The sequence below is a fragment of the Diabrotica virgifera genome, chromosome 5, assembly GCF_917563875.1.
Source record: "Diabrotica virgifera virgifera chromosome 5, PGI_DIABVI_V3a".
Lineage (NCBI taxonomy): Eukaryota > Metazoa > Arthropoda > Insecta > Coleoptera > Chrysomelidae > Diabrotica > Diabrotica virgifera.
In genome coordinates this window covers 47879071-47907051 of record NC_065447.1, presented here as the reverse complement: position 1 = coordinate 47907051, position 27981 = coordinate 47879071, and the positions used below count along the sequence as shown (strand labels likewise).

Genomic DNA, 27981 nt, shown 5'->3' with positions numbered 1-27981 from the left:
AATTCAAACATTAGAAATAAAAAGAAAAAGAAAGCACGGGCAGCATTCGGCAAACTGAACCATATACTCAGAAATCAACAAATTCAGGTACATCTTAGATCCAAAGTTTTTGATGCATGCATTTTTTTACCCGTACATTTTGGTGGCTTAAAGCATGTAAACCTGTGAGTATAACCATCTATTCACTTTTTACCTTTGTCAAAATTTAACCTCACGTTTGTTTTACTTATAGAGTTATACTTATTTTAGGTGATAACATTGATGATGGAATATTGATTCCAAAAACGTTTTGTTGTAATACAGCCCTTTTAGGGATTTTAAATATACCTTTTACAAGATAAGGTTTTTATTTTTTGTTATTTATGGTATACAGCCAGCACAGGAATTTTTTTCCTTGTGATATTTTTAGTTTTAAGTTCGTAGTTACCGGAAGGATCAAAAACAGAAAACATGATTTTATTATTATTACTTACCTCCAGAAATCTGGATGCAAGGTTATTATATTTTATCATTAGTAAGTTTGTAAGTTCTGTAACATATTATTGAATTTTCTGATTTTCAGTTTGTAACCAGATTTTTAAAGCAAGTAACTGTTCGTAAAGATCCAATGAAATGTCTTTATCGTATTTAGTAGTCAGTATTTCGACTTACTCCTTTATAATAAAATTTCATTTGGAAATCATAGAAGTTTCTCCGGTTGTAATACTTCAAATGTCTTACTCAAGTCACAGAAACTTACGATTAGGCTATACGATTCCGAGTTTAAAATCCTCTCATCCTCTGATAACTCATCAAAAAATAGCTTTGTTACTTTTCGCCTTTTGTTTTTAAAAATAGTTGTTATCCCCACTTTTTTGCTAGGTTTTTAGACTCGTGTATCAAATCATGAAATTAATTTTGATTTCTTTTTATCTTTCAGCCTATTTAAAAGATTGAGTACTTAGTAGAGTACCTACCAGATTTCTGTAAATCATTGTTTTCATTTTGCTGAGCTTTAGAAACAGGATTCATTATTTCAAACAACAAATGGAGCTTTTTTAATTTCTGAGACAATTATTTCCCTAATTTTAGTACCAAGTAAACTAATACTAATTTGATTTTGAATTTTGTATCTGAAATAATTTATCTCACCTTTGGGCTTTAAACTAAGTTCTTTTAAAATAGGATCATAATTTGATATGAAGCGAAAGATAAATACAAATACATAAATATAATTTATAGATAAAGAATAGATTATACGAAATCGCCGGTACCCAAACAATGCAATATTCAAAGGTAAATCAATTACAAAAATTGCAATTTTGTATTACAGTGCCTCGCACACAACACAGCCAATGGTAAATGGACAATGGAAATTAGCTTAAACAAAGATACTCTGTTCTTATGGTATGGCCGGCGGCGGCTAATAGATGTACCTACATATTACATAAATATAATTTATATTTATATACGAAATACCGAAACAATACACACTGTTTCAAAACGACCTAATAGTGAAATTGTAGAATATTTTGATCAATTTTTTTTAAATGGAATTTTTGTTTCGACATGCCGGGGCCCCTGAATGTCAGGGGCCCCATATAATTGATACGGCTGATACGGCGGTAGCTACGCCTCTGCTGTAGGTACAATTGAGCAATGGAAGAGAGATATCAGGGCCGTTGGGATGTGAGTATACTTGTAGACTATTGCTGGTGTCTTAAGAGGGACGTTACAGGTGAAAAACACGTCAGAAAATCTGTGAAACGATTATGTATTAACGAATAGCTATTGTAAAAAGGTAATGTTAAAATGGATAACTAAATAGTATGTGTATACTATTTTAAAATGTAAATCTATGTTCAAACAGTATTCATAATAATAATTTTTGTGCTGTGTCATTTATTTCGATAATTTGACTTTTCTGAAAATCTGAAATAGTAAATTAACCTGATCCGATTGTGAAAAATGAGTTGTATTTCTGAATTCAGCATACATGAAATAAAAAAGATCACCTATAAAATTACTGAATACAAAAATATACGCAAGCTAAAGTTATTAATCAAAAAGTTTGAAATTAACGGCAGGGCCTGCGATAACGGGACTGCAAGGGATGCACTGCACGCGGGCGCCACTGTTTGGGGGGCGCCAAAATGAGCTTTTTTCTGCTGGTATCATATAATATACTAAAATAGAAAAATTAATTTTTTAAATATGGTTTAAGTTCCAAATAACGCTACCTATGTGTTTGTTATTTTTGCACCTCACACACGTAAATATACAAACGTATACAACGCATAGAATTGTATTCCTACGGTGTCGTAAAAAATTTATTGGTCAATATTATGTTTCTAAAAACCAAACATCTTTGCGCTTAGGTACTGGGAATGTTTTGTTTATTTTCTTCAAATTTCTTTCAAGTTGTTTATAATTTTTGTGTCAGCAGTTATAGGAGAGTACATTAATGATTTGTGGTAAAATAAACATGGTTCTGAATTTCTGAAACTGTTTCTGTCCCCTGTGGCCTATCTAATCTAAGTAGTGTGTAGTTAAATAAAAATTGATTAAAAAGTTATCCGGGGTGCAAAATCGAAAAAGACGAGCCGAAAAAGAAAAAATGGAAAAGAAAATCTGGTTTAGACTTGATAGTTTAGCATTAATTTCAATAGAAAATTAGTTGAGTCACTGAAGGTTTCCACCTCCGATTTCGTTGAACCTCGATCGATTTTCATTGAAATTGATGGGGTAGTTAGAGGATTCCTCAAGAAACAAAAGTGAGTTGGTGCCAACTGGCGCTTTTACCCTGGGGTGGATGCCACCCCTTCTCGGGGATAAAAAATATTTTATTAGAAATAGCCACATAAATCAATAGAGGAATAAATTCTAAGTAAAATTTGTCATATAAATTTATTAAAATAAATCAATATTTTTTGAGTTATTTAAGATTTTAATTTTTCGTGAAAAAGTTGCATATTTAAAAGCGGTTTTTCATAAATAACTCAAAAGTTTCTACAAAATAAGTATCATTACCCATTCCCAAATTGAGGGTAATAAAAAATCGAAAAAATTCCTTACTTGAAAATTTAAGTGTTCAAGTTTAAATAACGGAAAAAGATACATTTTATAAAATATACTTACTAAACACTTATCAAACTCAGAAATACCTATGAAATGAGCTTCAGAGGAAGTTGATAGCTTTAGATGAATTAATAGTAAAAGGATTTTCAAGTAAGAACTTAATTTCTTTTATTAGCTTGAATTTTGGAAAAGATTTATAGTTTTTGAGTTATTTATGAAAAAGCGCTTAAAAAGTATTGATTTATTTTAATAGCTTAATAGCCAAATTTTGATTAGAATTTGTCTCTATATCGATTTCTGGCGATTTTTTAATAAAATAATTTTAACCTCAGAGAAGGGGTGGCATTCACCGCCAGCGTAAAATCGCAAGTTGGCACCATGTCACTTTTGTTTCTTTAGGTATCCTCTAACCACTCACCAATTTTGATGAGGGTTCACCGATCATTTTCATGATTTTATGAAGGTTCACCGAAATCGGAGGTAACAAATTATTGATGTTTACGTTCATTCACTGTAGTAAATGGTGTTTGGTAATAAATTAGATATTAATCTTTTTGATAATTTTGTAAACATCGAAACAAGGAGAATTTATTTTTTACCTATTTACATCTCATTTAAATTTTGTACCATTGCCAAAAAATGGAATACCTAAATCTAATTAAATTAAAAAAAAACGAAGGGCGCCTGTGCTAGTTTTGCAGGCGGGCGTCTTATACCCTAGCGCCGGCACTGATTAACGGTATGGAGATGAAGAAATAAGCAGGTGTTTGTCTAAGAATGAAAAAAAAAAAAGAAGAATAATTTGTATTATAGTACTGGCTAATGTTATATAAAATATGATAACTATGTTCATGTTCATATTCGAACAAAAAAAGCCACACCGACCCTGTTATTCTGATTTTTGTACATTTTGTCTGCCAGTGAGGTCTCGTCGTCTCGTCTTTGATAATAATAATTGTCTCCCAGCATCCCCACATGATTTGCGGTGTCGTTGATTTTTACCTGTAGAAGAGGAAGCGCAACCTGCATGCCCATGCCCATGCCCTTCTCTCCTGTCTTGTTTTTATTACTTTGTTGTGAGATTCGTCTGAGGTGATGCTGTTCTGACTGAATGTGTATTTCTACTCGTAGCATGTAGTTCCGTATACGCTTGACTTGGTGACTAAAATATTACATTCAGTTTCAGTGGTTTGTGTGGTTATGAGTGTGTCGGTGTTATTTTTTTTATATCATTAGGTTTGACGTTAGGGTAAGTTAAATTTATATTTTACGGCAAAAAAATGATCTTTATATAAATCTTAAATGCATACATCTGTGTGTAATTTAAACTCCCAATTTTTGGCTTCGATTCAAAATTATTTAATAATGCAGGGAAAAATAACAATAATTTTAATAGTATTGTATCTATGTACAAAGTTATTCTTTAAAGTCTAAAACTAATCAGGTAGATTCAATGATAAAACTGATATTTCTCTTTGAGTCAAACCTAGACTAGAAAATTCTAGGTTTAAAAAATAAAAAAAAACCGGCTCCAATCAAAAGCGAATCAAGAGAGAGATATGATAAAGCGATGAAGATGAGCAATTATAAAAAGCATCAAGCAGAGAAAGCTGGAGTATTTCGGACATGTAATGAGAGGTCCCAAATGTAGGTTGCTGCAAAATAATATGCAAAGAAAATCAGCAGACAAACGCAGTCCAGGACGAAGAAGAACCTCATGGTAAAGAACTTGTGAGATTGGTATGGTATTGATCAAAGCATGCTATTTAGGGTGTCAGTGAATAAAATTAAGATAGCTATGATGGCAACCAACCTTCTGAAAGGACATGGTACATGAAAAAGAAGAAGATGAAGAGTAATGAGAGCATAAAGTTAACTAAATCAATTAAATTAATTCTTCTTTTTCTTCTTCGTCTAGCCATTCACGTCCACATCTGAACATAAGCCTCTTCAAGTCTCCTTTTCCATTGTTTTTTGTTGTACGCTACTTTTTCCCAGCAGTTCGTTTCAGATCATCTGTCCATCTCATAGGAGATCTGCCTCTGGGTCTTTTGTGTTCGTATGATCTCCAGGTTAGAATTGTTCTGTGCCATTTGTTAAGATTGCTCCTAGCTACATAAATGTCCAGCGTATTCGCATTTAAATTTTAGTGATTTTTGTACCACATCGGTGACTTTGGTTTTCTGTTTTATCCATGTGTTTGTTTTCCTGTCCTTAAGTGATATGCCAAGCATTGCTATGTCCATCGCGTGTTGAGTGACTCTAAGTATGTTCATATTCTTTTTTGTGATTGTCCATGTTTGTGCCCCATATGTTAATATCGGAATAATGCATGCATCAAAAACTTTGGATCTAAGATGTAGCTGAATTTGTTGATTTCTGAGTATATGGTTCAGTTTGCCGAATGCTGCCCATGCTAACTTTCTTCTTCTTTTTATTTCTTTCGTTTGCATTTCCGGTTTAATTAAATTAATTAAATCAATTAAAATAATTAAATTAATTAAATTATTTAAATTAATTAAACTAATTTAATTAATTTAATTGATTTAATTGATTTAGTTAATTAAATGAATTAAAATAATTAAATGAATTAAATTAATTAAATTAAGTACATTAATTAAATTAAGTACATTAATTAAATTAATTAAATTAATTAAATTAAATTAATTAAATTAATTAAATTAATTAAAGTAATTAAATTAATTAAATTAATTAAATTAATTAAATTAATTAAATTAATTAAATTAATTAAATTAATTAAATTAATTAAATTAATTAAATTAATTAAATTAATTAAATTAATCAAATTAATCAAATTAATTAAATTAATTAAATTAATTAAATTAATTAAATTAATTAATTACATTATTTAAATTAATTAAATTAAGTAAATTAATTAAATTAATTAAATTAATTACATTAACTAAATTAATTAAATTAATTAAATTAATTAAATTAATTAAATTACTTGAATTAATTTTCATGGTTCTTACATTTTTCGACTTGCCAAGATGTATAGTACCCGGCATAATTTAATTTATTTTTTAATCTGTTTGTTCTTCGTACACAGCGTGTGTTTTATGTTATATGTGTGTGTGTGTGTGTTCACAAAGAGGGGATGGCATTAGATAAACTTTTAATGTTATATGTTAGTTGCCAATTTGAAAATGTCTTTTTTGTCAAACAATAATTGTTGCATTTTGCTGGGATATCTTCCTGATTTGACAAATGGCCCTGATGATGCTAAGTTAGCGAAAGTATACTTAGGCAAGATTTAATTAATCGAGGTGCTCGATATCTGCCTTTTATTCATATAAATTCCAATTTACAATTTGTAATCATTATTACAAATTGTAAATAAATGGGATGGTAAAAAAATTATCGATTTAAAAATATTTCCACATTTTAACAAACAACAGTCCATTATACTTGATTTAGAAATGCTTGATAGCAGTTTTTATGGAAGAAGATATGAATGGTCTTTATATGGAACTATTCGTAGCGATAAAATATAAATATCGGTACTTGCTTGTCATTTTACTTTATAATTTATTATCTAATTAATACCAATCTATGTGACATATCAGTAATATAAACTCGGGTGTATTTTTTTTATTTTACTATCTTTGTGATGATCTGGGGTAACAAATACAGTCGAAGAGAGGATTCGTTTTTTAAGTCATTTATTTTAAAACCAAAACATAGAAAATATAATATTTACAATCTACATATAGGACTTTCGTAAATCTAGGGTCGATGTGACGATATTTGATACATGAATAAATCATACCTACTAACCGATGATCGATTAAATTAGGAATAGCATTTATTTATTAACGAGAAGTGGATATATAAGGAGAGGAAATCTCGCTCAATTCGCCAGGGGTAAGACATGTAGGGATCTACGCTCATCTCACGTAGGGGATGGTGTTGTGAACCGTCCAAATCGCTCAGCTCGTCAAGACGACGGCATCTCAGAATATGGTCGGGATATGCTTAACTTACCTATTATACCTGGTTGATTATTCTCCGTTTAACACACCGAGAATAATCAAATGGATTTCCGATCCGTCTGTTATATTTTCGGAGAGGGAATAAAACACGTTTTGTTTAATACATAAAGGCGTACTTTAGACGATAAAATTATATTATCATCACATTTTTATTACCTATGTTAAAAATATTTGCAGAATTACGCAGTTTTTTATACAGGGTGAGTCATGAGGAACTGTACATACTCCTACCTCGTATAGAGGCCCCTATGGGGAATAACAGGTGACCATTAAAAAGTGTCTGCTCCCATTGTTTAATAATATACAGGGCGAGTTTCGCATTTTGACAGAAATTTTTATTCGTCATAATTTTTGAACGGTCAGATCGATGTGTCTCTTATTTTGGTCAATCGTTGCACTATTAGCACCTAATCAACTTTATTTATTCAAACTAGAAAAAATCAGGTCCGGCTTTAAAAAAATTAGCTCGTTTGGGTCTTAGAAAAAATTTCACCCTGTATACGCTTTTTGAAAACATTAATATGAATTTTATAAATTAGACAAATAGGCAATTAAAATGGCATATTCATTTTTTTCCGCACACAATTACTTAATTTTTTATAAAAAAAAATCAAATTTGACCATGAATTAAAAGTTTGGTAAAGTGAACCATGGATTTAACAAAATTAACTTTTATAACCAAAATTAATTTTTTTTAACAAATATTTAATTTATGTTACCACCCAATCAACTGATTTATTCAAACTAAAAAAAATCAGGCCCGGATTTAAAAAATAATTTCGTTTTGATCTTAGAAAAAATTCCACCCTGTATACGCTTTTTGAAAATTCTAATATAAATTTTACAAATTAGACAAATAGGTAATTAAAATGTCATATTTATTTTTGTCCCCACACGACTACTTAATGTTTTATAAAAAAATCAAATTTGACTATGAATAATTAAAAGGTTGGTAACCATAGATTTAAAAAAATTAACTTTTATTACAGAAATGAATTTTTTTTGAACAAATATTTAATTTATGTTACCACCCAATCAACTGATTTATTCAAACTAGAAAAAATCAGGCCCGGATTTAAAAAATTAGTTCGTTTGTGTCTTAGAAAAAATTTCACCCTGTATACGTTTTTTAAAAACTCTAATATAAATTTTACAAGTAAGACAAATAGGCAATTAAAATGGCATATTTATTTTTTCCCCACACGAATACTTAATTTTTTATTAAAAAATCATATGGTATTTTAATTGCCTATTTGTCTAATTTGTAAAATTCATATTAGAGTTTTCAAAAAGCGTATAAAGGGTGAAATTTTTTCTAAGACCCAAACGAACTAATTTTTTAAAGCCGGGCCTGATTTTTTTCTAGTTTGAATAAATCAGTTGTTTAGGTGGTAATAGTGTAACGCTTGGCCAAAATAAGACACATCGATCTGACCGTTCAAAAATTATGACGAATAAAAATTAATGTCAAAATGCGAAACTCGCCCTGTATATTATTAAACAATGTGAGCACACACTTTTTAATGGTCATTTGTTATTTCCCATAGGAGCCTCTATACGAGGTAGGAGTATGTACAGTTCCTCATGACTCACCCTGTATAGCCTATTCTTTATATTATACGCTGTGAGCTCGTACGTAGAGCAGATATTTTCAAATTCGCGAGCGCCAGTAGTGGCAAGTCTGTAAACGTGTACCGGAAATTTGACATAAATGTCAAAGTAATTAATTTAAAATTAAAATTAAAAACATTAATTATAAAAAATATTAGTTGGTCAAAGCTGTGGTATATATTTTTACCTTAAATATACTTACGTTTTAAATACTGAATTTAAGTCTTTTTAATGTTTCGTAATATGTAATTATAAATTAATCTATTAATCTTAGCGCCATCTACACGATAATTGTGAAAGTATTCGAAGTAAGAAATTCATATTTTATCAATAGAACGTCAAAATGATTAGTATAATCTTAAAAAAATCAATTACAATTTAATTACTTTTTTGCGTTGTAAATATTAAGCGATAACAATTAAATAATAAATTTAAAAATTACCGGTGAAAGTTGAATTAGTAGTCCGCTAGGAGCGACACCAGCGAAGCTCAGAGCGTATAACCTTTAACGGTAATTCGAATAAACAATATTTAATGAACCTTTAAAATTCCAATGGTATTTATTTAATATCTATTTTGCATAAAATATTCACGTCACTATGTATTAATGTGTTTTTCTATGAAGCCGAGATACCACACTTTTACTATTTTCTGAGAACATGTTTAGTTAAAGATAATTCGGAATCTTAACAATAATTTCTTGAACAGCAACAATTTTATTTACTTGCGGTTTTCATTCAATGTCACCGCATTATGATACAATATTTTTTATTAAACACGAAATCTGTATTGTTTATTTTTGGACGTGTCACACTCTGATGGGTATTTCAATTAGGAGTAATTTAGAAACGTGTTAAATTTTATTTTATGGCGTTGATGTTGGAAATAACAAAACAATTTTTTATTAAATTCATTATTTTATTAGAAAACCTGTTTACAGGAGTGATTGAGATAAAATCGACATTGGACCTGCCAAAACGGTTTCGCTATGAATGAAACAGTTGAAAGGGTGTAGTACAACACCGTTAAGATAGATATAGGCAGAACGTCCTTACTCCCAGAGATCAATTTATTTCATTTTTTTACTTACCTACTATGTGATTCAAAAATACGGGCTATTTAACCCTCCACCCCTTCCCCCTTCCCTCACCATCTAAAACGTGAATTTTTTTTTAAATCACACGCATAGTTAATACTTTTAAAAACATGTCTATTTTTTAAAGATCCGCAAAAAAGCGTTTAACTTTTTTTGGAGATTGCTGCATGTCTATTTTTTTTAATTTTGTCTATTTTATGAAAGCCTGTATTTCTAATTATTTTAACATTTTTCCGTAAGGTGTGTCGAAATAAAAAAAAACTGGTTTTTTACTGGTCTTTTCCCATTTTATAGACTTTAAAATAGATAACATCAAGATTTTTTTTATAGATTATGTATAATATAATGAATCCTTCAGCCCATTCAAAAATTGGGTTAAACACTTTCAAACCTATAAAAAAAAATCACAAAAAACCCACATTTTTTGAGGTGTTAGACGTGTTTCTCGCATTTTTAAATATCATGAAGGACTCACTTGATTTCTTGAAAAAGACATTAATTTTATCTATTTTGGAGTCTATAAAATAGGGAAAATTCCCAAATTAACATAAAAGCCAGTTTTCGGGTTTTTGAAAATGGCGCACATTAGGTACGGAAAAATCTGCAAAAAAAGAAAAATTTATTTTTTGATAAAATATACAAAAAAATAAAGATTAGATTTCCAGCCCCATAAAAAATTTATATGCTTTTTTGGAAAAAAAATCTGAGATTATGTATATCCAACCTTCTATAAAAAATAGTCGTGTTTCAGCGGCGGCTCGTGACCTCAGTATGCGGGTAGGCTACACATATACTTCGGGTAGGCGACAAAAAATATCCTACAATTTGTAATACATTTTGAGCCGTCTTGCAATACTAAATGTAATCTATGAGCGCAACAATGTGTAAAAATTGCTTTTGGAGCATCTACTTTAATTTTTGATTGTAATCCGTTTAAAGAGCCAGCCATTACACTTGCACCATCGTAAAATTGAGCAATTAGTTTATTTTTGTAATCATATGGCTCAAGCACGTGTGAAATTAAACTATATAGAGCGTCTGCAAATCTATTCTCGCTAACATAAAAAAACCCTAAAAATCCTTCTGTTACCTGACCAACTTTGTTAACAAAACGGATTGTTAAAGTACACTGTGATTTTTCGGTTATATCAGTAGTATCGTCCGCTAGTATAGAAAAAAATTGACTTTCATTAATTTCTGTCGAAATTTCATTTTTTACGTAATCGACAAGGCAATCTATTAAATCATTTTGTATTGTTTTTGACAAATCTGTGAACACCCCTTCTATTTTTTAACATGATCCTGGATTTCCTGATCGCGTTTAACTACTAAATTAAAAATTTCTTTAAAATTACCCATGTTTGAAGAATTATGGCTCTCATCACGACCGCGAAATGCAAGTTCTTGTTTTACTAACAGAATTGTAACATCAATTTCTTCAACTTCTTCAATCTTTTTCAACTTCTTCATTATATATCTTATTAGATAGAGAAATTTGTCCAGCTAAAGCACTGTCAATAGTTTGTTTATTTTTTTATAAACGTTTTAAACCTAAGCAATTGTTTAAATGTTCTTTCGAAGATTCATGTTTTTTTACACTAGCTGATAAATTTTTCAAATCTGAATATCCCTTACTCACCCAAACATTTTGCTTCAAATTTGAGAGCAACAGACAAGGCCAACAGAAAAGTGAATTTTTAAAATAACTTCCGCTTATCCATTTATGATTTTCATACCATATTGTTTTAAACGATCTCGAAAATGGTCGATTGTCTTTTGTCTTATCTGTGGATAAAATTGTTAAATTTGGTAAAGGCCGGCCCATTGAAATAATTTCTGATCTTTCTTGATTTTGGCGCCTTGAAAAAGGCGTCTCGATCAAACTGCATATTACATCGTCTAAAATATTCATATTCGATGACTAAAGTTTTTCCACCAATAAAACTAACACACCTACGTTTCAACAACGTCAAATATTACTTATTTTATTTATGTATCAAATAATAATTTACTCTTCGAATAAATTCGAAGTTAACAATTAACCTCGCTTTAAATTTTTAATTATCTATATAATCTAATAACACAATTCGTCAGTTTAACTTTAAATTATCCAAATTGTATTGAAACACAATAAAAATATAATGGACGACTGACAAATAACTATTCACAGATTTATTTGTCGTTAGTTAATTATTACTAAATTAATATAAAATTAAAATGCCCTTTAATAGACCGATCTCAAATTTACCTGTTTATTATTCAGTTTTCATAAACAAATTTAAATTGTCCTACCTAGTTTTATTCAATACTTAACCTACTAATAACAGCCAAAATCAAAAAACAATTATTTAAAACAGTTTCACAAGACACAAGAGAAGCAACTGATAAAATTTTGTAGGTCCGGCTATAAGACTCTGTGCCTATTAGCTCTTTCAAAATCGTAGAATACGGTCGCTACCAGCAGACCTGCAGCAGGCCTGCTCGCGTAAACAGAGAGAGATCGCACGTCAATTCGGTGTTGGCGTCGTTCTATTTCAGGCTACGTTTTCAAGTGCCTGACCAAGGAAGAATATAGAATCTTATACAGTACTACTGATACTACAAGGAGCGTACAATTATTATAACTACGGAGAAAATTTTTTGGATATTTTTAAAAATAATTTGGATAATTTTTGCTATTTTATTGTAGGTATTGTGTCAAAAGGGTACCCCCCGTTAAGATAGGCAAAATGCCCTCACTCTCAGAATTCAATTTTTTTAATTTTTTTTACGTTCTGTGCAATTAAAAAATGAGATAACGCGGATTTTTAGCTCGCCACCCCCCTTACCCCTCCCCCCACAGCCAAAAACGTAGATTTTAAGATTTAATTTTTTTTAGTTGGGTTGCAATTGATTTAAAAATTTCAAAAAATTCATACGTGTAGCTGAGGCTTTTACAAAACATGTCCATTTTTTATGGACCCTTTGGTCGAGTGTACATAACCTCAAATTTTTTTTTAACTTTTTTAAAACCTATAACTTTTTTTTGGAGGGGGCTGCAGGTCCAATTTTTTCTTCATTTTGTGTATTTTATCAAAAGCTATCTCTCTGATTTTTTTCAGATTTTTCCGTCAGGTGCGCCATCTTGAAAAATCCGGAAAACTGTTTTTTTAGGGGGTTTTGGGGATTTTCCCCATTTTATAGACTGCAACATAGATCAAATCAAGGTTTTGTTAATAGATGATGTATAATTTGAAATATCTGAGTATATTAGGATATTTAAAAATTGGGTGAAACACTTTTAAACCCCCCAAAAACTTTAAACTTTGTTTAAAGTTTTGTAATGATTTTTGAGGGTCTAATTATATTTTTTGAGGTCGATACAGCCTGAATATTTTTTTTTATTTTTTTACGTCCTATATGATTTTAAAAAATTAGGATTCACCGCAATTTTAGCCCACTTCCCCTATTCCCCCTCCCCCAAAGCCAAAACTGTCAATTTTTCGATTTTATTTTTTTTTAAGTTGGTTTGCAATTAAATTATAAATGTTGTTCTGAAGCTATTTCTTTGTGGCATTTTTGTAATTAACTATTCTAAATCGGAAATAAGCCACAACTTAACTAAAAAAGATTTTATTTTCCATCTCTAATGCGATAGAGAGAATTCGATAATCTGTGACGCACTGAAAAAATGGTTTGGGACGATCTATTTAAATAAGTCAGATTACATTAAATTATTAGAAGTTTCAAGCAACATTTTTATTTAATTTATTAATATTTTGTATTTTGACAACGACGTCCGTGGTGGACGTCGAAACGTTAATAAAATCATTTTTTAGTTAAATTGTGGCTTATTTCCCATTTAGAATAGTTAGTAATTATGAAATTATAAATTACAAAAAATTCACACGCACGGCTAAGGCTTTTACAGAACATCTATTTTTATGGACCTGAAGGTCGAGTGTACATATTATTATAACCTCATTTTTTTTTTGTTTTTTAATAGGTACGTATAACTTTTTTTGGCGACGGCTGCTAATTTTTTTTTGTGTTTTGTGTATTTTACAAACCATCTACGTTTGGCTCATAATGCAAATATTCCACGCTGTATACTTGTCCCGTTAGGTAAATTATTCCGAATAATTTTTTTTTCACAAACTTACTCAAAAACAGGTCCTTATAACAAATGCACAAGGTGCCAGGCAGTACCGCGGTCGGAAAATTATTGAAACATTTTTTTAAACGAATTAAAAAAATCAATTTTTTCACTTCGGACAAATTTGTTTTAGATTCTCTGGATCAAGCAGAGCAAAAAAGGTATCTTGTGATCTTTCTATAAAATTGACTGTTGTGGAGTTACATGCAATTTCAAATTTGAAAAACGCGAAAATGGCCATTTTCAAGGCTTAATAACTCGATTAAAAATTATTATTATGAAAGTCATAAAGTGACCAACTCAAAGTTTAAAGCCCCTCCTGCAATAGCCTAAAGAAATTTTTGTCATTATTTTATTACTAACTATTATTTTTAATAATTAAAAATGAGCGCTAAGCATGTATTGAAGCGGACCTCCGTGAGAGAGAGATGTACATATGTACAATATTCATTGGACGTTTTAAAAAAATATCGATTGGAAGTCAAAAATACGTTTTAAAAAAATAAAAAAGGAATTTTGAGGTTATATGTATTGTACACTCGGCCTACACGGATCTATAAAAAATAGATATGTTTTGTAGAAGCCCCATTAAATTTTTAAGTTAATTGCAACTTTAAACAAAAAAAAAATAGAAAAATTGACGTTTTTGTAGGGGTAGGGGGAGGGGGTGGTGGGCTAAAAATGCGATTAGTCTTATTTTTTAATGACATATAACGTAAAAAAATGAAAAAAAAAAGTATTCAGGCTGTATCGATCTCAAATATATCGTTAAGCCCGCAAAAACCCTTACATAACTTAAAAAACATGGTTTTGGGGGGTTTAAAGGTGTTTTGACAATTTTTGATAATCTTTAAATACTCCTTTATTCCAAATTATACATAATCTATTAACCAAACCTTGAGTTGATCTATGTTGTGGTATACAAAATGGAGAAAATCCCTAAAAACCCCCTAAAAAATAGTTTTCAGGATTTTTCAAGATGGCGCACCTGACAAAAAAATCTGAAAAAAATCAGAGAGATAGCTGTTGATAAAGTACACCAAATTCGAAAAAAATTGGACCTGCAGCCCCCTCCAAAAAAAAAAAATTTATAGGTTTTAAAATAGTTAAAAAAAATTTGAGGTTATGTACACTCGACCTAAGGGTCCATAAAAAATGAACATGTTTTATAAAAGCCTCAGCTACACGTGTGAATTTTTTGACATTTTTAAATTAATTGCAACCCAACCAAAAAAAATTAAATCTAAAAATCTACGTTTTTGGCTGTGGGGGGAGAGGTAAGGGGGGTGGCGAGCTAAAAATCCGCGTTATCTCATTTTTTAATTGCACAGAACGTAAAAAAATTAAAAAAAATTGAATTCTGAGAGTGAGGGCATTTTGCCTATCTTAACGGTGGGTACCCTTTTAAATTACAATTTTGAAACAAGTAATTTATATTAATAATTTATATTATTGTACTACATTTGAAGAGGGTAGGCGGCGCCTACCTTGCCTACCCCGACGGGCCGCCCTTGTCGTGTTTTGTGAAAGTGTGCATTTTTTGAAATTATTAAATTGATTGCATTCGCCTCAAAAAAAAATTAAAACGAAAACAGAATTTTTGGTGGTGGAAGGAGGGGTGGAGGGATGAAACTGGCCCGAGGCGTATATTTTAATCACATAGAAATTAAAAAAAAACAAAAAAATGAATTCGGAGAGTGAGGGTATTTTCCTAATTCTTTTCTTTAAGTCTCACGTTTTTAGGGATATCTTTCGCTTGTAATATTTGATTTTCGAACAGTATGAAGAGTATCCATTACATATTATTCCCTCTGTTCTTAAGCTTTTCCTAAAGTGATTTTCATGGACATTCTAACTTTCTCTAGAGATATTCATATTTCTGATATACTAAATTTCCCGTTGAAGTTCTAAGTTAAGATTGCTCTTTTCCATTTGTAATAATTAATTCATCATTCAGCTTATAATATTTCGTCTTCATTTATTTCATATAATACTCGGTAATATTTTTACGTAATTTAACACATTTAAATAAATTCTTTCCCTCCCTGTGGCTCAGTGGTAAGAGAAACTACCTGTGGATCCAAGGGTTGTAAGTTCGAATCCCAGCTGGAAAGGAAACGTTTCTTTATTAAAAATTAATAAATGAAAATAATTTATATTCTTGTGGGAGCGGTACTGACTGAACGGACCCAGACGTTAGGATACAATAAGCGTCTTCGGATACAATAATAGACTAAATGAAGAGCCGAAAAATCATCCTCATAGGTAATATGGAGTTTGTCCTGTGAAATGTGTCCATTGCATACTGATAATTATGATCCCTTTCAGGCTGACACCTCAGTGGATACAGGAAGTAGCAATAAGGGGTGAAACGGGAAAATTAGTGTAGTCACTAAACCTCAATCAATTTGCATGAAAATTAATGTGTAGTCAGAGCATACCTCAAGAGACAAAAGTGATATAGTGACAATTTGCGTTTTTATACTGGAGGTGACGCATCAAAGCTAAGCAAGTTATGATTAAAATAAGAAAACCCTTTCGAATATTTTAGGAACAAGTGAAACATAAAACATAGGTACGCTCCTTTCACAAAAATTAAAATTTGTAGTAGTCCCTGTAAGACTTTCTTTATTTTAACATAAGCAATAACCTCAAAATTTTTTGACCGATTTAGAAAGCGTATTTTTGAACAAAAAATCATTTAAAATCATAATTTTTCAAATATTCGTTCATTTCATTTTCTTTCGATAATAACTCAAAAAATAATCGATATACGCAAAAAATGTTACAAAACCAAATTTTAATTTTTCTTTAGGAAATATTTGACTTTTTTTATTATTTTTTAAGGCAAAAAATAACCGAGATAGGAACGTTTAAAACGTAAATTTTACTGCGAAAACTATGTAATCGGGGCTTGTTAACCTTTTATCTTTGAAAAAAGGGATATAAAAAATTAAAATGTTGAATGAGATGCTTGTGAGAGTTCATGTTAAATGAAGTAAAAGACATACGTACTCTTAATAATTTATTGTAACTTCCGACGACCGGTTTCGCTCTCTAAAATATGCAGAGCATCTTCAGGTCAACGGTTACAAGTCCCTAAATGCTACAAATAAAAAAAATAAAAAAAGCAATAAAAAATAAAAAATAAAAAAAAATAAAAAATAAAAATAAAAAACCAGAGTTAGAACAAGTTCTAACTCTGGTTTTTTATTTGTAGCATTTAGTGACTTGTAACCGTTGACCTGATGATGCTCTGCATACTTTAGAGAGCTAAACCGGTCGTCGGAAGTTACAATAAATGATTGAGAGTACGTCTCTCTTTTACTTCATTCATATAAAAAATTAAGTTTAATAGTATGTTATAGACCTTGAAACTACCCTTTAAACAGTTTTTAGCTAAACCTTATATCATAAAAATTAATGGAAATATTCTAAAAAAACACATTTTTTTGGAAAATTTGGGACATATCTTTTGAAAAATTTTAGAAGCATAAATTTTAATGCTATCAATTTATGCCATAAAGTGCATCGTTTTCCCGTTATTTAAGCTTGAATACTTAGATTTGAGTACTCGAATTTGAGTACTAGAATACTAAAATATTTGCTAAAGAATAAAAAAAACAAACATTTTGTTTTTTATCATTTTTTACGTATATCGATTATTTTTGGAGTAATTATCAAAAAAAATGAAATTTACGAAAATTTGAAAAATTATGATTTTTTTAAATAATTTTTTTCCAAAATATGCTTTGTGAACTGGTCAACAATTTTAAGGTTTTAAGAAAGTCTTACAGGGCCTACTATAAATTTTAATTTTTGTAGAAATAGCGTATGTTTTATTTTTTACTCTTTCCTAAAAAATTCGAAAGGGTTGTCTTATTTTCATCATAACTTGGTTAGCTTTGACGCTATTAACTTCAACTGAAGCTCACTTGATAGGCATTCTTGAGTACTTTGACAAGTGTTTAGTAAATATATTTTATAAAATACATCGTTTTCCCGTTATTTAAACTTGAATACTTAGATTTGAGCTCTAGCCGAAAAAATCTACCATTCAGCCACCTATAACTCACTTTTAATTAATTCTAAAAGGTTTTTTAACCCGGCACCTGCCACGTGGCTTTGCAAGGCGCCAACTGCCACGTGGGGATCTCACAGCACCCCTTAACAATTTTCTGTGATCCACTTGTTTAAAAAACAAAATAATGTGTTGAGTAACACAAGAATATAAATAAACATGTTTTATTAACTTATTAGCCACTAATATGTTATAAAAGTTGAAAAAGAAAATGAAAAAGGTGTTATAAGCAAATTAGCAAGTACCAAACCATAATAAATGAAGTCAAGTAAAATATCTAAAAAAATTAAGATATAGTGAGTATAGAGTCTATATTAATAATTTAAATCAGTTATTTCAATACAAAATGTAAATTTGACCTGTTTATATCAAAAATGCAAAAAAAAATTAAAACATAAAGTGACAGATGATGACACCCCAATTCGGCTTTAGAGCTATAAGTTCAGAATGACACTAAATAACCACTTTAAACACTAACACATATATACTATATAATATTATAGAAAGCTACTATGACGCACAGCTCGCTTACCAAACTTTAAATACCAAATATTTGATAAAAATATGTTATGGGGTGCTGGTAGATCCCCACGTGGCAGGTGCCGGGTTAAGTAAGGAATCTATTCAACTTTTTATCTTAAATTTTGATAATCATAACTATTTTGTTAAAACAGATTATTTGATGATTTATGAAAAACCGCTTTACACCATGCATTTTTTTCACGAAAAATTCAGACATTTTAAAAAGTATTGATTTATTTTAATAACTTGATATAAAACAATTTTGCTTAAAATTTGTTCCTCTATCGATTTGTGGGGTTATTTTTAATAAAATAATTTTCACCCCTAAGAAGGGGGGGCATCCACCCCAAAGACAAAAGCGCAGGTTTGCACTGTGTTACTTTTGTTTGTTGAGGTATGCTCTAACTACACACCAATATTCATGCACATTGATTGAGGTTCAACGAAATCGCAGGTAAAAACCTTTAGTGACTGCACTAATTTTCCCCTTTCACTCCTTATAGGCCAGGGTAATAAGACAAAAATATACCCTGTTAGTGACACTTCAGCAGCCAGGGTGCTGAAGCGTTTTTTCGACAAGTAATACCTATAGAAACAAATTGTAACTATTTCCTGCGTAGGATCTGGCGGCCATTTTTATTTACAAACAATTAACTGTCAAAAAATGGCATTTTTCCCTTTTTTTTTTTCAAATGAATGGAAAACAGTGAAACTTATGATTTTTTTATTACAAATATCTTTGAGATTATGGAAAAAGCTTTAAAACGACATATTACAAAGTTTTATATACCTACTCATTTATTGTTAATATAATTGCGAAAAAAGGTCGGAATTGCAAAAAAAATTATTTTCGCAATAACTGCTGTAAAAATTAGTGTACAGGTTTGAAACTTTTGTCAAATGAGGGTTCTTTGGTGCTTAATATGTGATAAAAATTTCAAAGCGATTCATTCAATTGTTTAAATTTTATTCGAATTGTTTAACTCGAAGAGCATTTTTTTTGCAATAACATAAGTCAGAAAAAAATGACGTTAGAACCATTCCACAGGTGTCAAATGGAAGAGCATGAGCTATATCTTCAACTTGGTTTAAAAAAAGTGAATAAAAAATGCATTTATTAGTAATAAATAATTATGTAAAACTATCGTAAATCTTTCCTTAAAAACTTTTTGATTAACTTTTTCCAAAAAAATTAACTTTTTTACCCTGTTTTAAGTGCACAACTACCAAGTAATGTTATTTACATCATAATTGATAAAAAATTGTAATAAATATATATAATTTCTTATATAACAAAATAAAAAGTTTATAAGGAAAGATTTACGATACTTTTGCATAATTATTTATTACTAATAAATGCATTTTTTATTCGCTTTTTTTAAACCAAGTTGAAAACATAGCTCATGCTCTTTCATTTGACACCTGTGGAATGGTTCTAACGTCATTTTTTTCTGACTTATGTTATTACAAAAAAAATGCTCTCTGGGATAAACAATTTGAATAAAATTTAAACAATTGAATGAATCGCTTTGAAATTTTTATCACATATTAAGCACCAAAAAACCCTTATATGACAAAAATTTCAAAGCTGTACACTAATTTTTACAATAGATATTGCGAAATTAATTTTTTTTGGAATTCCGACCTTTTTTCGCAATTATATTAACAATAAATGAGTATATCAAACTTTGTAATCCGTCATTTTAAAGCTTTTTCCATAATCTCAAAGATATTTGTACTAACAAAACCATAAATTGCACTGTTTTCCATTGATTTAAAAAAAAAGGGAAAAATGCCATTTTTTGACACTTAATTGTTTATAAATAAAAATGGCCGCCAGATCCTACGCAGGAAATAGTTACAATTTGCTCTTATAGGTATTACCTGTCGAAAAAACGCTTCAGTACCCTGGCTGCTCGAGTGTCATGGAAAAAACCTTATTACCCTGGACTATTATTGCTACTTTCTGTATCCACTGAGGTATCATGAACTATTTTAAATGGGAAATAAGCCACAATTTTACCAGAAAAATGAATTTATTAACGTTTCAGGTGTCGTTGTCAAAATACAAAATAATACTAAATAAACAAAAATGTTGTTGCTTAGTAAAAAATTCTTCTAATAATTTATTTAATCTGACTCATTTATATCGGCAATTGATACATTTTAAAGTAGAAGACTTTAAAATGATATTGCCAATATTGATGAGTTGATATTGACAATATTGACAACGACACCCGACTTGGGCGTCGAAACGTTAATAAATTCATTTTTTTGGTAAAATTGTGGCTTATTTCCCATTTAAAATAGTTGATTATAAAAATGCCACAAGGAAATAGCTTCAGAACAACACTGAGGTATCAGCCTGAAAGGTATCATAATTATCAATATACAAAGGACGCATTTCATAGGGAAACTTCATATTACTTATGCCGATGATTTTTCGGCTCCAGCTCTCCGTCTATAAGCATTCATATAAAAATACAGAATGTAACAAAAAGAGAGCTCATAAATTAAATCACATATTTTGTGACCAAAAATAGTTTGATTGAACCTAACTTACCTTAGTACAAATGTACACATCAAAAACGTTACAGCCCTTTGAAGTTACAAAATGAAAATCGATCTTTTCCAATATATCGAAAACTATTGGATATTTTTTATTGAAAATGGACATGTGGCATTTTTATGGCAGAATCTGTATACCCCATAAAAATTTTATGGGGGTTCTATTCCCTTAAACCCCCCCAAACCTTTGTGTACGTTCCAATTAAATTATTATTGTGGTACCAATATTTACACACAATGTTTTTAAAACTTTTTTGCTTTTTAGTACTTTTTCGAAAAGTTAGTTTTTTATCAAAATATTTTGAATATTTTTAAAACCACCACATTTCATAATGTTGTTCTGAAGCTATTTCCTTCTGGCATTTTTATAATTACGTATTTTTTATGGGAAATAAGCCACAATTTTACTAAAAAATGAATTTATTAACGTTTCGAAGCCCAAATCCTACATTTCATATTTTTTTGTATAATATAGTCCAGGAACCGAAGCTTTTCACCTCGCAATTTTTACAGAATGGATCGATTTGCTTGAAAATTTGAGAATAAGTAGTGGATAGTCCAAGGATCAAAATCTATATTATGATGCCGAATGGCGCTTTTACCATAGGGGTGGTTTTCACCCCATCTCGGGGGTGAATTTTTTTTATTATATTTTGACCGCAAAAGTTGATAGAACCATTAATTCTAAGCAAAAAATGTTCCATATATATTTTTTTCATGTTGTTCTGAAGTTATTTTCTTGTGGCATTTTTGCAATTAAATGGTTTTTTTAATAAAATAATTTAATTTTTTTTACAATACATTTTTTTGATAAAATTAATAGTTTTCGATTTATTCGCTATCGAAAGTGCTAGTTTTATTTCGAAAAAATCAATGTTTTTATATAGGTAATACTCATTTACGATTCACTCAATGTTTGCTGTCGAAAAATTGTTTTCAAACCAAGTTCTTCGGAATGAAATAACGTACAATTTCATATTTAAACATTTTTTCGCATCACTAATGCTAATTTTTCTATTCTGAAGAAAATGGCATTTTTTACCAAACTACAAAAATTCGTTATTCGCTTTTTACTTCAGTTTTTTAAAAACTAATCATTCTAAACCAGTCAAACTTTATATTAATAATACATAAATAAAGAAGAATGAATAAGATAAATGACTAAAAACACCGCTAACATACATTATTATGCTTCCGATTGGATTTCTCCTTTTTTTTTTTAAAAAAAATATATTGATTTCTTAACCGTAACTTTTTTATTTTTTATCTTAAAAAAGTTTAGTAAAAAATAATTTGGTAGGTTTCTACAAGATCTATAAGCCTATTAATATTAAATCTTTTCAAAATCCTTGGTCGCAAAAAGAGATGACTTTGAAAGGGTTGGTAAAGGTGTTGTTTTGAAGCTATTTCCTTGTAGTCCTGTCGCCAGGGGGGGTACAACGGCCTCGTTAATTCAGATGGACTTACCCAAGTTTTTTTTATGTATTTTGACCCGTAGAACAAGAATTTTTTGGGTAACAGTTGATCCGGATGTCGATAAGATTGTTATAGACCAAGAACTTGAGGAATCAAATAACAGCGATTTTTGGCAAAACAAAACCATATTTTGTATTTTTTGGGTCATTTTAAGCAAAAAATATTTCTACAAGTTTTTTAGTAGGATGCACAGTTTTCGAGATAAACGCGGTTGAACTTTCAAAAAATCGAAAAACTGCAATTTTTAAACCCGAATAACTTTTGACTAAAAAATAAAATAGCAATTCTGCTTAGCGCCTTTGAAAGTTCAAGTCAAATTATGTCGGTTTTGATTATTTGCATTGCTAAAAATTTATTGTGTTATTGTTAAACAAAGCTACAAACAACTAGTGCGTGAGTGATGTTTCTATGATTTCTCATTTAAAATCGAACGAGTAGGTAGAATAGGTACTAGTGCAATCAAGACTATTTCTACGTTACATGCGTTAAAACGCATGTAAAAGCACGGGAAACCCTACGTGTTTATAGCTTTGTTAAACAATAAAAAAATAAATTTTTACCAATGCAAATAATCAAAACCGATATAATTTGACTTAAACTTTCAAATGCGGTAAGCAGACTTGCTATTTTATTTTTTAATCAAAAGTTATTCGGGTTCAAAAATTGCAATTTTTCGATTTTTTTAAAGTTCAACCGCGTTTATCTCGAAAACTGTGCATCCTACGAAAAAACTTGTAGAAATATTTTTTACTTAAAATGGCCCAAAAAATACAAAATATTGTTGTGTTTTGCCAAAAATCGCTGTTATTTGATTCCTCAAGTTCTTGGTCTATAACAATCTTATCGACATCCGGATCAACTGTTACCCAAAAAATTCGTGTTCTACGGGTCAAAATACATAAAAAAAACTTGAGTAAGTCCATCTGAATTAACGAGGCCGTTGTACCCCCCCTGGCGACAGGACTATTGTGGCATTTTTATAATCAACTATTTATAATGGGAAATAAGCCACAATTTTACCAAAAAAAGATTTTATTAACGTTTCGAAGCCCAAATCGGGTTTCGTTGTCAAAATATAAAATACTACTATTTTATTATATAAATATTATTTTATTATATAAATAGTAGTATTTTATATTTTGACAACGAAACCCGATTTGGGCTTCGAAACGTTAATAAAATCTTTTTTTGGTAAAATTGTGGCTTATTTCCCATTATAAATAGTTGATTGGTAAAGGTGGTTTTTGCATGTTATGACAAGTTTTAATTGTCAATAGCTCACTCAATTTTTACCGTAGAAAAAATTTTTGCAAACCATGTTCCTGGGAATTAAATAAACTACAATTTCATTTTTAAATATTTTTTTCGTATATCTGATGCTAATCTTTAGAGAGCGGAATATATGCAAAGTGCATATAGATGCATATATTACATATTTTCAGACAGCAAACACAACATTGCATATTTAATCTAAACACGATTTATTTTGCATAATATTTTAAAAATAAATTATATAAAAGTTTAAAATTTTCCGCTCTTAGTTGGAATTTTATAACTTCGATATGAACGAGCTCGTTATTTATCTATCTATCGCTCATTATTATCTATCTGGACTTTCCCATTACTACCTGAATTTAACAATTATGGGTGTTCCCAGAAAAATATTATTTTATTAGCGTAGCAAGTCGTAGGTACCTACCTGCTTTTAAGGGTCTAATATTTATTTTGTCAGTTTCCGGCCAACATTTGTTTAAAGTAAACGTTGTATCGTATTTAGTGTTTTTGAAGTGATTGGTATACCTATATTAAATTTAAATATGTCTACCATTCAAAAAAGTGCTTCGATAAAGTGTTTTCCCGAGTTAAAGCTAAGTGGAGACAAAGTATTTTGCAAGGCCTGTTCCAAAATCGTAAGTTACATTCATTTTCACTTATTCGTGATTCGGTTAATCTTGTTACCACTTTTTCTGCTCATTGTCAAAAAATTCCCGGAAATACAGGGATTACAATTAAAAATAAATTAAAAAATGTTTTAGAAAAAAATGAGGGCTTCGATTGTTTGAGGAAAGTTGTAAGTATTTTTGAAGGCAACTTTTCTGAAGATCTTACGACTTGGCAAATTAGTTTACTGCCTAAATAAGATATTGTCCTATAACATCAGTAGATGTAGAACGAACTTTTTCTGTGTCCAAACACGTTTTTAGATGATAGAAGGCAAAAGTTGCTAGTTGAAAATTTTGAAAAATATTTGATTATAAATTCATACTATAATTTAGATTCTTAATTTAATTATAATATCAGTTTTTGTGTGTCATTTCATTTGTTTTTATGTGAAAAATAAATATGTATTAAACATAAATGTAGGTTGAATTTTTTAAACATAAATGTTTATATTTAATATATTGTTTTATTTTTGAGTATTTTTAATATGCATTTGCATATTTAGACAAATTTAGAAAAAATATCTGCATATTTGTAGTGAAAGTAATGCATATATTATATGCGCATATTTTGGTAATGTTGTGTTGCATATATTCCGCTCTCTACTAATCTTTCTATTGTGAAGATAAGGTCATTTTTTTCTAAATTACAAAAATTCGTCATTCGCTTTTAACTCTATTTTTATAAAAACTAATCATTCTAAGCCGGTCAAACGTCTAGAGCCTATTAATAATTATTCACAAATAAAGAAGACCAAATAAGGTCAATTTTATTTAGGGTGGTGATTAGGAGGTCGCTTCCGATCACTTTTTCGCTGAAAAAAATAGGGACTGACATTATTTTCATTATAAGTCACATTTTTGAGCTAGAGACTCTTTTTTATGTCAGGAGATAGATATTTTTAAATACTTTAAATTAGTTTGAACAAATTATCTTCTAAAAATGTATAGTTTTCCCGTCTTGGACTTTGAATTGAACATATAGCTCGATTACTATTGGTCCTAAAGAAAATTAAAAAAGACGGTTTGGTTTATTTTTTTTTTAAAGGTACATTTTTGTTAAGTAAAGTTGTTTGGATGAAACGAAAACTCTTGGACTTATTAGCAGAAAACTTATTAAAAATATTGATTTTCCGATATAAAACTAACACTTTGGATAGCGAATAAATCAAAAACTTTTAATTATATCAAAAAAATGTATAGAACGTTTTTTGCTTAGAATGAATGCTTTTACCAACTTTTGCGGTCAAAATATAATAAAAAATTTCCACCCACGAGATGGAGTGGCAACCACCCCCATGGTAAAAGCGCCTTTCGGCATCATATAGATTTTGATCCTTGGACTATCCACTACTTATTCTCAAATTTTCAAGCAAATTAATCCATTCTGTAAACATTGCGAGGCTTTGTCCTATTTGAAGCTTCATTACTTGGACTAATATGGTTAAGTACGATTATAGAGACTAGGACCCCGATTTTTGACCCTTTGCTTCGTTATAGATTATTCTCTATCTGTACACTAAACAGAGACGAAGCGAATACGTTCAATAATGAAGCTAAGGATCAAAAATCGAGGTCTTGGTAATATTATGAAAATTTATTTATACTTTAAATTTTTAGAAATATTTTGTACCATATTAAAAAAGAAGCCACATCTCGATAAAAGGTGCCTTATCGAAAAAATACTAAGAGGCAAAAAATGTTTAAAAACACTGTGTTTAACCAATGGTACCGCAATTGTAGTTTAATTAGAACGTACACAAACATTTGAGGGGTTTAAAGGAACAAAACCCACATAAAATTTTTATGTCAACATGTAAAAAAGACCCGCATCTCGATAAAAACTGGCTTATGGCAAAAATACTAAGATACAAAAAAGTTTTAAAAACATTGTGTCTAACTAATGCTACCTCAAAAATAATTTAATTGGAACGTACACAAAAGTTTGAGGGGCCTTAAAGAACAAAACCCCATCCCTTTTTATGGGGTGTAAAAATTTCACTGATTTATTTTTAAGATGTTCCTGGAATAGGGATACCACATGTTCATTTTCAATAAAAAAATCTCTAAGAGTTTTCGATATATGGAAAAAATTCGATTTTCATTTTGTAATTTCAAAGGGCTATAACTTTTTTATGTTCACATTTGTACTAATAAGTTAGTTCAGTCGATCTATTTTTGGTCCCAAAATATGTGATTTAATTTATAACCTGCATTTTTGTTAATAACTATTTTAATAACATTTGAAATAATAACAAGTTGTCAGTAAATAAGGAGATAGCCATTGATTAAGAGATATATCTATTAAATTCGGGAGGCTTCATTAAACGGAATAATGAATTTAACATTGACTTTTTATTGGATTCTATAATAATTAGCATAACCAGCAATTTCCCAGTTATACCTGATAAACAATTAACGGGAGATTAATAATAATTGCGACTTCCTTTATTTACAAACATTTTAATCTGAAAAAACATTGTTGATCTTGATAAATATGTTATTAATTAAATAAATATTGCTCAAATAAATTCTTAATTGATATATTGTATATATATAATAAAACATTGTAATATATGCATGAAAATGGGAAATAAAACAATACAAAATTGAAGGTAAAAAACATCTTAATGTTTTTGGAAATTAATTATCATTTGATGAGTAAAATTCAAACTAAAACAGATTTAACTTTTTTTCATGATAGATATCAATCCTAAAATAGTAAAAAAAGACAACGTTTAAAACACAGCCAACAAAAAAACTGCAATGATGATGAACACGGACTAGTGGATTTTGCAACATTACAGTAACTTTGTAGAAATATCCTTGTTAGGTCTTTGATCTTATAACTATTCATAAGTAGACCTGGGTATCTAATGACGGAATAACGAGAAATTAGATTTGTCATACAAACATTTTTTATGTTCGTATGGTCTGGAATTTATGCGCTATATAGTATGTCACAATAATTATGGATCCAAAAGATGGCATAACCCAGACATCCAAAGTGAAAGTTATCCTCCAACACCAAATTGTTCTATATGATCCACATCAGTAAATTCGTAGTTTTCACGTTTTTCGTCAATATTTCTAAAATTATGCCGTTTATCATGAACAACCTTCTATACAAAAATGTTATATATTAAATTTTAAAAACAAATGGTCCTTTGCATAATTGTTATAAAATCAACGGTTCCAGAGTTACGGAGGGTGAAAAGTGGAGGTTCCAAAGTTACGGAGGTAGTACAGTAAATTGCTCCAAAAAAAGGCCTAACCAAGACATCCAAAGTAAATGTTTTCCTCCAACACCAAATTGTTCTATATGGTCCACATATTGTTCAGTAAAAAGTTACACCATTTTGAGCGTCCGTTTGGGGGGGGGGGGGAGAATTCGGTAAATTAGTAGTTTTTTACGTTTTTCGTCAATATTTTTAAAACCATGCTTTAGCGTAAACAATGTTCAATACAAAAATTTTCTACAT

General features: G+C 29.7%; 1 protein-coding gene across 2 annotated transcripts in view; it reads left to right on the top strand.

The window, feature by feature from the left end:
* The first annotated feature begins 4147 nt into the window (after window positions 1-4147).
* The window catches only part of LOC114328719 (uncharacterized), a 144471-nt gene continuing 120637 nt past the window's right edge, over window positions 4148-27981 (top strand). Inside the window, exon 1 of one of the 2 annotated variants that reach the window (XM_050651437.1) lies at window positions 4148-4306. The gene's annotated coding sequence lies outside the window, so the exon portion shown is untranslated. The remainder of the gene's footprint in view (window positions 4307-27981) is intronic. The other variant, XM_028277662.2, reaches the window with a different exon arrangement.